The sequence below is a fragment of the Candoia aspera genome, chromosome 1, assembly GCF_035149785.1.
Source record: "Candoia aspera isolate rCanAsp1 chromosome 1, rCanAsp1.hap2, whole genome shotgun sequence".
Classification (NCBI taxonomy): domain Eukaryota; kingdom Metazoa; phylum Chordata; class Lepidosauria; order Squamata; family Boidae; genus Candoia; species Candoia aspera.
The window spans coordinates 103,776,682-103,789,238 of NC_086153.1; the positions used below are offsets into that span (position 1 = coordinate 103,776,682).

At 39.0% G+C, this 12,557-nt stretch overlaps 1 protein-coding gene across 5 annotated transcripts in view; it reads left to right on the forward strand.

The window, feature by feature from the left end:
* FYN (FYN proto-oncogene, Src family tyrosine kinase) overlaps positions 1 to 12,557 on the forward strand; it is a 140,082-nt gene that overhangs the window by 95,587 nt on the left and 31,938 nt on the right. For all 5 annotated transcript variants that reach the window (XM_063311043.1, XM_063311062.1, XM_063311070.1 and 2 more), the window contains one exon: positions 860 to 944. The gene's annotated coding sequence lies outside the window, so the exon portion shown is untranslated. The remainder of the gene's footprint in view (positions 1 to 859; positions 945 to 12,557) is intronic.

Sequence of the window (12,557 nt, forward strand, 5' to 3'; positions counted from 1 at the left end):
TATGTAGACATGAAGAACCCATTCTGGGACTGAACTAATGCAATGAAGTTGGTGACAGATCTGTAGCTGTATACGAAAGACAGGCTAGTAAGAAAGATTGTGGGAGAAGCAAAAAAGGTAAGATGCATATTTCATGTGGTACCATATTTTTGTGGGTTGTTAACAAATAATCAAGAAATTGACTGTCCTACCAGCAATAATTTCTCATCATTTGCATTTTTTTAAAGTAGATTGGGTTGATAAAAATAGTCACAGAAGCTGAGCTCAATATTATAATGATAAAATTCTGCTGCAGCCTGCATGTGTAACTCATCATTCAGGGTTTTGCATTCATCTCTATTGCCCATTTGTTCTAAACAAGCTAGGCCACAAAATGGTCAAATGCTCTGTCTACCATCTAATGCCTCTTAGCTTCCCTTCTGAGATACCAGGAACCCACTATCCAAGGTGGTGAACCGCGTAACTACAACCACTAGTGAAGAAACATTGGGCTTCCCTGAACAAGCTTCTTTTTTTCCAGTTGAGCCATGCTCTAAACCACGTGTATTTCAATATTCAGAGTGTCTTGGATTTCTGGTCTTGCCTTTAGTTCCAGGTCCTAACTTATTCTTAGACAGTGCCTCCTGGCTTGCCACTGTCCATAACCTAGATCCAGCTAGGTTAGCACTGCGAAATCAGTGGTAGGAGTATGACCTCAGTGATTTATTCCCACTGCCATCTCAACTAGGCATCCTGGTAAAAGAAGAGTGAAGAATTATCTTTCAGATACAGGTACCATGGTATTTAATATGTGATAGAACTCTAGTATAAAGTTTTGGTTGCTGCCAAGTCACTTTTCTTTCTTCATTCTTCTTTTCAATTTAAAGGCAGAAAGGGAATTGAAGGTGGTTGGAAGAACAACATAAAAGCGAAGGAGCAGTGGGTGGAAGCAAAACTCATTCAAGGTGAGCTGGACATAATTAGCTACATTCTGACAATACTTTTAAGACTTTTCGTTGGAATAAGAAGCCAAATGTAATATGTGTAAATTATTAAAATGAACTCAAGAAATCGTCTTAGAAATAAGAAGAGGATGCTATGGGCTCAGCATGCAGAGCTGTCCTAAATGTTTTTTAAGTAATTGAGAGGGTTTGTGATGAGGGCTGTTTCCTTAGCATATGAGTTACCTTTTTAGGTTATAGAAATATTACAATATGTTCTAGCATTTCACTGATTTAAGTAATAGAGTCCATAAGGCTTTCTTGCTTTTTATTTGTGTTATAAAATGCATGTGCTAGATTGTGAATGCACAGCATGGCCCAAAACTGCACACATTTCCCCAAACTGCTGTTGTAACCTCCAGAGTCCCTACAGAAGTATAATTTTAATATGTCAGAAATGATAAATACAAGGGAGTTGTCATTTTAAATTTCATTTAATAAATTAAAATGTAATGAAATCTAAGTTTAAATCAAATTTAGCTTTTGTTCTCCCCCCAATCCACTTTTTAAAGTACAGCCACAGCACATAATTCCATGGTTCAATATAGCGCTCACCTCGAAAAAAGCTTGCATAGTTTATGATCCACAAATGGATTATTACAATGTTATAATTTCAGTTACAGTTATTACTACTATTGTTCTATTCATATATCCCAAAGTTACTTCATAAACAGTATACAGTGTATGATTTGTCTGTTTATTCCTTTTTCAATGAATCCCACCATTTGCAGATAAGCAGTCTAGATAGCAACAAAGAATCTAGATTGCATTAATTAATATTTGTATGAATAAATTTATTGGTCTGTATTAAGTTCCTATCAGTAGTATAAATTCAGTTCTGTTGCATTCTGCATTGTTCTATAAGCTTATATAAAAATCCATGTTTATTTTGGTATGTAGTTTTCCCAACCATTTATATTTTAATGCAAGTAATATACTTTGCCACACAACTTTTGATTGGAGAAATAATTCAAAATGTATGTTTGCAGATTGAATTTTTTGCTCATTTGGACAACAGTTTGCTTTTATCAGACTCACATTGTTTTGCTTTTAAAGAAACCCAAGAAATACTATTCTTACATTTCTAGGCATACCTTCCCTTTGACATGCAATGCTTGTTTCATGGTTCCAAGGCACATCTTATATTTGGGCAAATCATTCTTTCAGTCTTGTTTTCCTATCTCCTTTTGTAGGAGTTACAAATTCCATGGAGCAAATATAATTTATCATGAAATTAGTATGAATTTTGAGATCAACATACATTTATGAATTACTTTTCTTTTTCTTTTTTAATGCCCTGGTGTAAAAAAAGGAAGCAGTGTCAAAATGGAATGGAATGTTGCAGTTATACATGTCTAGACATGCCAGATATTGACAATGTTGGATGCTTCCTCCCACTGGACCTACAATAAAAGACCTCTTTTTAAAGACTGGTGTCCCTAAGAATAGAAAACAGAACAAGCCTGAATTTCACTTCCAGAATCATAAGACTGGAATGCCTTTCTGCATTCTGAGAAATGCAGATGGAAAGAGTAACATGAATATATACTGAGAACAGAGTCAGCTGCAAGGCATAGCAAGACAAGTTAAATGGCCTCAAACCATTTAAAGCAAAAAAAACAAAAAACCCTTCTAGTTCAGTATTGCCACTGCTTCCATTTTTTCAGAGCATATTAGCAGGCCAGAAATAAAATGGGGATATTGCTTGATGATTAGAGCCTAGTCGAAGTGCCTACAAAATCTTGACTGATACCATTAAAAGTAATTTAAACTCTAAATGTTCAGTCGCCCAAAGAACTGTTAGACCTAGCAGCTAATAAAGAGCATACATTTAGTAAATTCAATAGCTCAGACATGTGCAAACACAATTGATCATATCTGTACAAAGGTGCATCATTTTCCCTTTAGAAAGGGTATGGGAAACTTGAATTCTCGGAGGGACATGCAGCTCTAACATGCTTTTTGCTTCTTTTGTGCCCCTCAAAATAACACAACATAACATCATTTTGAAGGGGCTTTGAAGATCTACATTTGGCCTTTGTATAGCATGCTGGGGGTACTCTCCAAAAAGTGGGTGAGACTACTTTTCATTTTAATCTAAAGTTCAGTTAAACTTTGCCCCTGCCCTATGGAACGCTCTTCCCCCAGAGATGAGGCAGGCCCCCACTTTCCCAGCCTTCCGGAAAGGGGTGAAGACCTGGATCTGCCATATCACGTGGGGCATGAGGAGGGGTAACAAATCCTGGGGGTGGTTAGCACCCTGAAGATGTTCCATAAATTAAATTAAGAACTTTTAACATCTATATCTTGGATTATATATTTTTTTAATTTAAGAACGTTGTTTTTATTGTATTTTAATGACTATTTATTCTGGTTTTATTGTAAACCACCCAGAGTCACTCTTTGAGTGAGATAGGCAGTGACTAAATTTGAAATATATATAAATTTCATGAATTGCATATAATTAATAGGATTACTTTCCATGTGTTAATAATTTCTCCCTTATATCACAAAAACAATTATAATTTGATGATAACTTTTGAGGCCTGGAAACCACATACCTGTCTGGAGTATACAAACAATGCTGGTCACCCTTCTTTCCCCCCACACCCAAAGGAGGTTCATCAGAACACTGCTGTGTCACATCAGTGTGTTTTTTAAGATATATTGTGTGGGAGAAGAAAATTATTGAAAGCTTTCTTGTTACATGTAGCAGCAACAAACACATCCCCATTGCTATTTCCATTGAACTGCTTATTCTCCTGCATGCCACTCTAAAAATGCCAGTAGTGGGTGGGATAAGGAATTTTTAATCAGCTGTAGACTTGGAGCTATTTCTTCTTGCCTGTGGTCATTGAGATAGTGGTAGGATTGCAAACCAAATTATATATGCATGATGTCTATTATCTGGACCCATTTCACTCAGGCTTTCAACCAGGATGTAGGACTAAGACTGTTCAGTTACCTGGTGAATGGCTTGATCTGGAAACTGGGTGAAAATTATGTGGTCCTATTGGTTCTCCTGAACCTTTTTGCAGATTTCAGTGCAATCTCTTTATCAGATAACACAGACAGAGCAATAAATATATCTTCAGAAAATCAACCCCATGTTGAGTCTAACAGCAGAAGTTTTGTGGTGTCGATATGACTTGATAAGTTGCTTTATTGCAGGCAGGAAAAAAAGTCATACTCATGGAGACAATCTGCACACTGCAGAACATAGAAATATATGCATGTATGTGTATATGAATTATGAACAAATGACAGACCCAGATTTTAAGTACTAAGCATTTTCCTCTCACCTTGTTGCATCACCTGTCTCTTACTGACTTTTTCCCAGCCTTGAGTGTGGCAAGCAGCTGCTTCTCTCTGGCCTGAGCAGTGTTGGTGCCTGCCTCACTGTTGTCAGCCCTTATACCATCTCCCTCTCTATTTTCTCCTTCCTATTATCCTATTATCTAAAGGTGCCAGATGCATCTTCCCCTCCCTCAGTTTGTGGGAGACTGAAGGGCATTGTGCCTCCCCGTCTATTTCCAACTGGAGCTGACAAAGTCTCCTTCCCTTCAGATGTCTGTACATGTCCTAACAGCCAGGAACCACAATGAGACAAGGAATAGGTCTCTAGTGCTTTATTACTGCTACATTAGACAGAAAATCCTAACAAACTGAAGAAGCGTGGGAAAAACCCAGACAGATAAACCCCAAAAGTTAAGGCGGGTCTGACCTGTGTCTCTTTGAATGGCTGCTTAATTCCTCAGTACTACGCATGCGTTTTCCTCCCTGGATAGAGGCCCCCTCCTGCTCGCCATCAGTACTCATGACAGTACACCTTCATTCTGCCTAAAGATCTCAGTAGTACAGATATTTCTATTTCTTCTTTGGCTGAAATCAGAGGGAGCTCCATCTTTTTAGGCTTTTCTCCCAATATCCACTTCCTGTTGACACCACACAGCAGAGGATAGTTTCATTCTCATCTATTTCTTCATCAGGAGCATCTCCCATTTCCCCTCACTTTTGGATGGGATAATCTCCATCTCTTATTAGCTGTACAAATGTCTCCTTCCCCATCCCCCAAACAGCCTCCTCCTCATTTAGAGTCAGAATTGCAGACCAGTGCAAGAGCTGGAACGGGTCACCAAGTAGGTCATTTGGGTTGTGAAGGTATGTCAGAGGAAGTACCGAGCATGAATGTTGTCAGCTACTTCCCATGGTATTTTTTTGCCTGGGGAGCCTTGCCAGCGAATCATGTATTCCAGGCTGCCCTTGCACTGAAACTCTAAAATACATTTGGTTCAAATTCTTCTTCCCTCAGCGCATCACAAAGATTGAATGGTGGTACAACGATGCACAGGGGAGGAGAGAAAATCTGCATGTAGCTTTAGTGTGGCTGGAACCTGCAGAGTAAAATCTATAGTATTGATCTATGCAAGTATGTAAAATGGTTCAATAGACTTGCATCTCGTTTCTTAGTCTGTTGTGTGACAGGGAGAAATCTGATACAAAGCTAAATGTGGCCTCCAACAACAACGAGGGAAAGGGAGAGAATTCTTCCTGCTGCTGACTGTCAGTAGAGGGCTTGTACAAAACCTTGGCATGATCGGGTTGATCCATGAGGAGGCACCAAGAGGCTTGTCATTCCTGGAGAAAGTGGGAGGCAAAATTTGAAGAAATCTGAGAAGCATACAGCAGTAGGTGCAGGTAGTAACCATAGGTGGCCTGAAACGGCAATATCTGAATAGAGGCATGATTGGAGTTGTTATAAGCAAGCTCAGTAATAAATAAAAGATCAAGCCAATTGTCTTACTGGTAGTTTACATAGGGTTGGAGATTTGCTCTAAGTGACATTTACAGTATCCACCATAAATAGCATGTAAGCCTATAATATGTGGTAGGTCAGTAATAAAGTGCAACAGTCCAGTTGGTTTGCTAACAAGCGGCTTGGCATGGCAACAGGTTTTGCAAAAAGAAACACAGGCCCAGAGATCTTTAGCACAAGGCCACCTTGTAGCGAAGGGGGTGGATAGTTTTAAATATTGCAAACTGTCCAGCTAACCAACTGTCATGGCAAAGCTGCAAGACTAGGAAAAAAGAACACACAGCCAGTTGTCATGCAGTTCTCCCCATTCCCAAGAAAAGCGGGAGAAGAGAAGGATAACCCTACACTCAGTACCTAACAGCAGTGGTGTCACGATCTTGATACAGCTGGATATATTGCTTTATGGCAGATAAGATAGCAGATATACGTAAGCCTGGCCTAAACTTTTTCCTCCCACCCTTTCGAGTCAACAGACTCTTGGCTGTTCTTTTCCCAACCTTGAGATTGAAAGACACTTGGTCTGTGTTTATGTAACAGATCTGCCTGGCCTTAGCAGTGCTATTTTTTTGGCTTGCCAGCTTCAGCTCTTTTATAGTCTTGGTGTTCTGACAAACTAGATTGGTCTTAGGGACTCAGTTGTTCTTTCCTGAGATACAAGGTTATGTCTGGGTATGAAGACAGTTCTGGAACATATTGTTTGAGTTGAGCCTGGCAACAGCAATCTCATTATGAAACTAACTGGTTCCAAAAATATGCAAGGGACATCTTTTTAAGGATATACCTGTTCTTAGAGGTGTAGGGTGTGCAGAAAACTATATTTTTCATTGCTTTCAAATTAGGGAAATGTCTTTTTTTATGCTAAGATTAGTTCCCAGTTCTACAACAGAATTTGATTAGGAGATTTTAATTTCTGTTTTAATGTGTTTATATGAACGTTCTTGTATATTTTTTATTTGCTACCACTTGTGGACATCTGGTATAACTGTATTACCATGTTTTGTTCCATATACTATTATTTTGATGATGTTTTCATTGTTTGATATTTCATTTTCATTTTATTGTTGTACACCATGCAAAGTCATCTGAGCTGGATGATACATAATTGTTTGTAAATAAACCAACATTGTTTCCAAATAAGTAATGAATAACAATTCCCAGGCAATCTGGAAACAATATATATATATATATATTGGATTGTCATATGTCCTATACAAGCCATACCCAATTTGATGCTCTCCAGATGCTTTAAGTTATAACTCACGATGAACATGCTGACTGGGAATCCATATGTATCTTCGCTTCAGTGTATAGTTAACGTCTTCTGGAATGTTTCTCTAGTGAGTGATTTTTTGAAAGAATGCATATTCTATTGTAGTAGCCAGAAGTGAGTTGACCTGTTGCCTGAAGCTGTGTTATCTCAGTGAGTTTTTTGCGCTGCATGTACTTATTCTAGCTTTGTATTTCTGATATACATGTAGTTTGGATTGTGCTAGCTTATCCTGTCCTGCACAGTTGGCATTGCATGCAGACAAGGTGAAAACATATGCAATAGCACAACGTCTTAGCAGAAGACTCATTCATACACATTCCTTGCCTTGCCACTGTAATAGCCTGCTTACTCTTTGGTATGGGCAGGTCTCCCAACAATGCCTCCATCTCAGTGTCAGCCTGTTGCTGAGGGAGGTTGAAGTTGGATTAAGGTGATCTGGCAGGAAATGCTAGTGTTTTCCACTAGGAAATGGAACATTCTATGTCACAGGGAGGAGGAAGGGAAGAGGCCCATCTCCCTTTTGGGGAGAGATGGGCGATGATAACATTTGATAAATAAATAAGAGGTGACCTGCAAGGCTGTGGTTGATCCACTGCCAGTCCCCCTTCTCCCATTTGGCTTTAGGGCTATGTGTCTCCATGACCATCTGTGCTTTAGCTGCTGGAAATAAGACTTTCATGTGGCAGCCAATTTTTTTTTTCAGTAAGGGGAATATCAAGGTCTTCCACAAGGTCAATAACCCCCTTTGTGCACAAAACAATTAAGTGATCAGCTACCCCAATGACAGTTCCCACAATCTCCCTTCTCCCTGTCCTCATTCAGTGCACCACTTCCCCTACTTTCCCCCAAGTCAATCCACTTCCCTCCAGGCAATGTAGATCTGGTCAGGCTGATCCCTAACATTCCTCAGAGGCTAGGAAGGGGGCACTCACTCACCATAGCTGCTGCCAAACTTCCTGCAGAAGAGAAGGGAAAGTTGTATGGGCTCTTGGGGGTGATGGTAGTGCTGGGCCTGGTTGCAGGTACTCTGTATATGAGCGAGTTGGCCATGGCACTGCGAGGCAGACCAATTGTGTGCTGTATCCTGCAGCCTCCCTGCCACGCCTTTGATAGGAAGCCTCTGCCATTCTCATTTCAGACATGTGGCAAAAGGAATGCTTGGGGGCAGTGCTTCTCCAGAAAGCATATTTACCTCCTATCTCAAGAATGGGAGGACAGCAGACTGCTGAGTCAGGGGTGAGCCCAAGGTAGCCATGTTGGCTCTATCCTTAGGCTAGGTTGCTATTCCAAGCTTTAAGGGTGTGGAATTATTTGAGCACAACTTCTTTGTGGAGGGCATCGGTATCCCATTTGAACTGCCCATAACTATGGCTTGTTTCTTGAATCTGTTCAGTATTTTGCATTGGAACAAAAGCTCCTGCTTGAATTGGACTCTGCTTGTTTGGCTTCTCTTTTCCTTGCCATGAAGAACTAATGAGCAGTGAGTGGGAGGAAAGTAAGGACAAGAGTTTATATAAACATTTATCTGATTTTCAATTTTATAGAAACTTATTTAACTCCAATTCTTTTGGATTTCAAAAAGATTCAGAATTTTTTTTTCATTTACAGAGGTATCCTACTTATATAAGCTCAAAAAAAAAATCATATATTTTCCATATTTTTATTTGTTCTGCTTGTGCCAAGTTGTATATATAACTGCCCGAAGAAGACAAAATTTGTTACGTGGAACTTTTTCTTTTAATTCTTGACTGTAATATACAAGTGTTCATGATCAAGCATATGAATGGATTAACTTAAGTTTATGAAACATGATGATACGTTTGCTTTTTGCAACATAAATATATTGGCAACTAAAAAGGTAGGTTGAACAGAGCATTTAAGATCTGGGTATCTTTGTAAGAGGTGGTATGTTGCTGATACCCGACATTTTTGTCCATCTGCCCCATTGCACATTCTTGCATCATTCCAAGCAATATATCCGTATGTTCTCACATGAGGACACAATCTGTCACTTGCAGGGTAATTCTATACAGCGTAGAATAGAACTTATCCCCTTAGGTAATACACACAGGATTTAACAGTCTGCTATACATATCTACTGAAAGTTCAGTAGGAGTTACTTCCAGGAAAGTATATTGTAAGATTGCAGCTGTATACTACAGCTTCAATCATATGTGGTCACAGAATTATTGATTGATTCCATAATGCAAACAAGCATTGGAATTTATGAGGAAATACTTATTTTCATTATCACTCCATTTCATAATTTATCTGGGCTTTATTTAGCACCTTCCTCATTTTGCTTTGGAGAAGTAGATGCAAACTGAACTTCTTTATACACTTTGAAAAAACAGTGTCATTTGCTAAAACAGCCATGCCCAAATAATTAAGAAGGGATGTGACATTTTAGAACTATACCAAAATCTTGTTTACTGCTTGTAGGCCATAATGATTTCCAGATTTTGTGAAATGATATCACCATTGTCCTGCTAAGCCGTAAGTTTCTAGTTTGCCAGAAGGTTGAAATGCCTGCGATCCATATAGTGAGGTTTCTGATGTTGTGAAAACTGTAGGAGTTAGTTTTTTGTCCTCTGGATGTTTAGAGCTCTGTGCTACTGTGGAATAGAGGATGTGCTTAAAATGACCTGCACAAGCCCTGGAGTCATTTTGGATCTCATCCAGTAACACTTCCTTACTTCCTCCAGAATCTTAACTAAGCTTTCAGTGTTATCATGCATGGGGTCTTCAAGAAAGAATGGACAACTTTTCTAAGTCATGCTTTGAAAAAAATCATATAGGTTACACCCTTTGTCACAAATTATGCAGTCCTGCAATCAAGGAGCTGTTATATATGCATTGCCTAGATATTGGAGCCAAGTTGAAAAAGACAACAGAAAGGGGAATAATCTCTCCATCAAACATTTCCATGCGCTCCTCCCCATTTCTTTCACAGGAGATATGTGCCAGCAAAAAAGGGAGAGAAATGGCTGCAGCCCATTCATTTATTACCTGTTTTGTACAGATATGGCTTTTATCTCTTTGAAATATTACTGCTATTACTATCATCATCATCATCACCTTCATCATCTCTTACAGCTTAGAAGGTTTATGTATATTCATTATTGGCATAACTTTGCTAAGGCCATATTTCCTGAAGAATCACTTTATTCTTTGCTTTTTTCCCTCCCCCGCCTTTTGATAACTGGGAAGTTAATTCATTTTGGGTTGGCTCAGCAGGTGAATAATACATTTCGGGTCATATGCTCACCTTCCCCTGCAATAAACCATATCATTTCTAACTTCATATTATAGAAGCTTTCCAGAAACCTTTAAAGTATTGCATGGGGATGGTGTGAAACCCAATGGAAAAATTCCACAGATTATCTCCAGGTGGCTAAATGTAGGTGGTTTGTCAGAATTTTGTGGAAGGTGACTCATCACACCAGATTGTGTCCAATTCAGGGGAGCATAAAAGACCTGTAATCTGAGACTGTGCTCTGCTGTTCCATTCTAATTTGTACAGTAACTAGGAGCCAGTGTGAGTCCATTTGTTTTGTTTTGTTTTCCTGGCTGAGTGTGATGTTTGCTTGCTGAGCACAAAGTCACAAGGGAAGGGGCTAAGGCTGCAGCTGCCTCACTCATCAAGGGATAGGTAGTAGGTAAAGTTTCTTTCCCAGCCAACAACACAGTCTCATCCAGTGCTCTTGGAAAGGGCAAAGTAGTTAGGAGGTCATGACCAGAGTGAACAAACAGGAGTGCCAAGAGGAGAGTTTGGTGAGGGAGGAGAGCAGGGGAAGAAACCCTAACCACCCATCTGCAGAGACTGTACATTAAGGGGAGTTCAGCTACCAGGTGAAGAAGCCAGGGCTCCAGGCTCTGTAAAATTATGGCACAGGCACTAGCTTCTAGATCCAACAGCTCCTAAGGAAAAAGAATACCATTATCAACAACTTGAAGGTAGAAAGCCAGCAGGGGTGAAGATGTTTTTCAGTTTATTGCACAGATATATGACTGCCTGTCTCTTGAGCATAGGTCATGGGTTTGTGTTTGACACAATGGGAGCAAGACTGTTCCCTTGAAAGAAGGTGTCTGAACTGAACGTGCTTTGACAGGTAGAGACTTTCTGGGAAGTGACAGCTTCATCCTGGTTACAAGATGAGAATTCCCTTGCTTTCGAGGAGAACAAAGGATTTGGGAGTGAATAGCATTTCAAGGAAAGGTAGTATATGAATCAGACAAAATAAAATAGAGTAATAATTAGCCTGAGGAATTCATTACCTCAAGATGTGATGATGGCCATTAACTTGGACAGATTTCAGAGGAGTGGGTAAAATCATGGAGGACAGGACTATAAAGGGCTATTTCTCTTGAAGGCTCAGTGTCAGCTATGGGTCAGGACAACATCCCTCTAAATGATAGTTGCATGCCAACAACTGTGGAGAGGTATGTGTCTCCATCTCCTGCTTGCAAGCAGTCCAGATGTATCTCATGGCCACTATGAGAAACAAAAGGCTGGACTAGGATACAACAGGACTGTTCTCATGCTCTTATGGAACATAGATGGCCCCTGGCAGAGTCTAGATTATTTTGCATAACCCAAGATCATGTAACTTCTGTTACACTTAACAATCATTCTGTGGTAGGAGAAGATAAAGGGCCAACACCCATTGATCAGAAGTAAAGGATCTGTGTTCAAGTAGTACATTTAGGCTAGTGGAACACATGCAACTCAGTTGTACATGCAAGAAGATAACAGTTGTCTTTGAGAAAGAAGCTCTTGGAAGAAAAGTGTACCCCTATGTTGGACCAAAACCCTTATTATAAAACAAATACCTTTATGTATGCTCTTTCTTCATTTTTTCATTTCATTTCCAATGTTATATTTAATTTTGAAGAAAAAGTCAAATAATCATAATATTTATAACATTAATATCCAAAACAGTAATTAACATTGATAGAAAATCCACTTTTTTCCCCTCTTACCTATATTCAATACTCTAAGGCACCTAAATAATAGAATGCCAAGAAACTAAGCATTTTATATAAATATCATTGTATTGAAATACTGTATTGTATTACAACTGAGAAGATGGAGCAAAAGGTGGTCTGTATGACTAGATTAATTATATGTTAAAGGATTGAGCTAGTTCTATATTAACACTTTATGGATATATCTTTAGTTTCCTCAAATGTCATTCATTTAATTATTATTTTGTATATTCTTTTCTGATTATATTAGCACTGTTATATTCTTGATTATACTTCATATTTTCTGGTTGTTATATTTCACAATTTTTTGAAAGTGTAACCCTTTGTTGCCAACTTCCTGGCTATATTTAAAGCCCAAAGAAGCAGCCCTGTTATGTTCCCAAAGTTGAGGAGATGGCAGGTGAAGGACAATATAGAAAACAAAAAGAACTATAGGGAAAGTCAAGGATGTCTGTTATTCATAACAATTGTACAGTATGTGCAGGTATGTGCTCTAAATTTA